The sequence below is a fragment of the Procambarus clarkii genome, chromosome 83, assembly GCF_040958095.1.
Source record: "Procambarus clarkii isolate CNS0578487 chromosome 83, FALCON_Pclarkii_2.0, whole genome shotgun sequence".
NCBI lineage: Eukaryota > Metazoa > Arthropoda > Malacostraca > Decapoda > Cambaridae > Procambarus > Procambarus clarkii.
In genome coordinates, this window is record NC_091232.1 from 21,709,439 (window position 1) to 21,712,505 (window position 3,067).

Genomic DNA, 3,067 nt, shown 5'->3' on the forward strand with positions numbered 1-3,067 from the left:
TCATTACAGGCTTACCGGACTTAGGAGGAGTCTGTTTGGGTTTAGTAGATTTATTGCTCTTGTATTGAGCCTTCACCCATCTATCTATGGTATGTCCATAGATGTGGGACATTTGGGGCTTGGCTCGATATATTTAAATATTAATGTAGTGAAAAATAATTACGAAGGACCACCCGCTTTTATAGTAAAGAGGGAAACTAAGAAAATATGATTATTTGAAAATTCCTAGATGAACCAGTAACTATGGATAAAATACTAGAGAATATGATCACTTATATAATTAATGGGCTGTATAATTAACTGAATCAAAGCCTCAAACACCTACATTGGGGGGTTATTACTGGAACTCAATACGTCCAGGAACTAGTGTGGTTCGTTCACCAGTCCAATGTATAATAATCTAATCCTATGAATATTTATAGAGTCATTATTTTTATCATCAATGAGAACATAGATCACGAACATGAAAATTAATAATTATAATAAACACATGTCAATCCAATGAAACAGAGTTCTGCATGTAAAGGAATACAGATAATAGAAATCAAAGGAATACGAAAGGAGTCTTAGCTTGAAGACGATTTCCGAGAAGTTAGTTACGACTCATCCTCTGATTCTCCTGGACTCGTCATGGAACACTGGGAGTTGATTAACATGGGAAATGACAGCTCGGAGAATTCTTCACACACGCTGTAAATCAAATGGTATTCAGTAGCAACAGATTAAGCTGCTAGATATCTATGTTCAAGAAATTGAGATTAATAATAAGAGTAAATAATGACCTGTAATTTGTTATTGTCGCACGGCGTCACGACAAGCTACCCAGCTATAAACCCACCCCCTAGATGATGCATCAAATAAGGATAAAGGTACTTAGCTAATATGGGCACTGTGTAAGTTAAGGCTTGCCGAAGTTCGCGTCCTAGGCTCCGGCTTCTTAATAAAGAACACGTGGTGTCCAGCCTATCATAGGTACTGATGCGCTTCACTGGCCGGTAACGTGGTATTACATAGAACCAAATTTAACAGGTTCTGGTCGAATGTCAAATTAAATCTCTTGACAATTTAACTGGTTATGTAAAGTGACACTGACACCAGCAAAGTTAATGTCTGCAAAGGTTCTTCACACCTCACAGTGGCGACTTTCTTCTGGAGCTCTTGATGGCGTCTACCCTGGTGGCTGGGGTAATGGCGTCTCCCCTCCCGCTCCGCATCCCGTGTTCGTTACACAAATTATTTATTACGGATATTATCATTTCTCGCAGTTGTGATTGAAATGCTCGGATAAGGACGGGTTTATTATTTAGAGGAGTTAAATATTATTATTTGCTCGTTTTATGATAGTAAACGAACAATGGAGATGAATTAAAGTCTCTCCAGGGCATTCACGCATGACGTTAATTTTATTACTAGATAACAGTTAGAACTATAAACTCTCTATTTGGCTTTAGTTGGAGATCAGTTTATCTGTAATTAATTATCACACAGAACACCGTTGTTTATAGAGAATCAAATTCAATTCTCAGGCACACTGGATATAAATGTGTTTATTACAATGGAATCTGACGCAATACTGGCGTCGGGTGACGTAAGAATTCTAGCCTTATTGTACAGATGTAATCATTAGTACATGTGAACTCTACGCTTGGTAAATTTTAATTACTACAATGATTAGTAGAATTAGTAATAATTATGAGAATACAACAGTGTTGTATTTGGTGTTGGAAATTTCCAACAATAGAGTTTGCAATACTTACAATACAATTGTGAGCTCGCTTCCTCTGTACTCACTTTATCGTAACTGTACCAAGACTTCTTACTGGGAGGTGGTGATGGTGTCAGCCGGTGGATGAGGCTGTAGGTGTCAGCCGACTTCGCACATTTGATGTTGTCGGTTTCTTCTTTATCTGCTAGATATAAACGGACGGAAGGGGGAACACGTCTCAAGAATTCCTCAACTAGTATGAGGTTGATGAGTTCTGCAAATGTAGAGACATGTGCAGCTTCCAGCCATTTCATGAAATATCTTTTCTTGGTATTGGCAAATTCTAGAAAGGTGGTGGTACGTGCCTTAAGATGGTCACGGAATTTTAGTCTATAGCTTACGGTGGAGAGAAAGTAGGCGTCCAAAACTGCTTGCTTCAGGGTCTGGTAGTCATTCTCAGACGCTAAGGTACTGAGGGTAACTGGAGCTCTACCTGTAAGAAGCACTTTGAGAAGGGTACACCATTGATCAGCAGGCCAGCTAAGTTTATTAGCTAGGGTCTCAAAGGTGGTAAAAAAGACATCAATCTCTGTCTCAACGAATGGTGGCATTAACTTACTTGCATGGGAGATATTGAAACTTATTGGAAGACTGGTGGTAGCTTGCTGGCGTTAAGTGTGGTGTGTAGTCTCTAACGTGAGTTCTCGTTGACGACATTCTATAGCCATATCCGCTTGCTTTTTATCATGCTCGCGTTGCTTCTCCAGGTGACGATGTTTTGCTTCAAGCTGTACTCGCTCACGCTCTCTGAGTAGTTCTGTCTCACGTTCCTGGTCTTCTTTCCTGATTACAGCTTCTCTTTCCCTTAGGGCCGCCTCTCTTTCTTGTTCTTCTTTCCTTATTGCAGCTTCTCTTTCCCTCAGTTGTAGAGCTTCTTTTGCCAGGGCAGCCACTCGTTCTTGTTCCTCTTTCTTGATGGCAGCCTCTCGTTCTCTCATGTGGATAGCTTCTTGCTGTTGCTCCCTTTCGAGCTTGGCGAGTTCAAGTTTGAGTTTCATAGTTGCCAAGTCATGTTTATCTGCAATAGAATAAGTTTTGTGAGTTTCAGAGTCAATTGTCCCTTCATCTAAGAGGTGATCCATAATTAGGTTATGTAATTTATTTTTGTTGGCTCCATGGGGAACATCTAGTTGATACTCGTGTGCAAGAGTTTGTAATTCAGTCCTCTTGGCACGACATAAGGTCCCTATTTCACCTGCTGGATCGTTACGGTATAAAAGCAGATAACTAGATGTAACGATGACCAGATTAAGGCTGGGACACACCAAACTAGCAGCACACAGCTCTAAGTACAGAACAGAC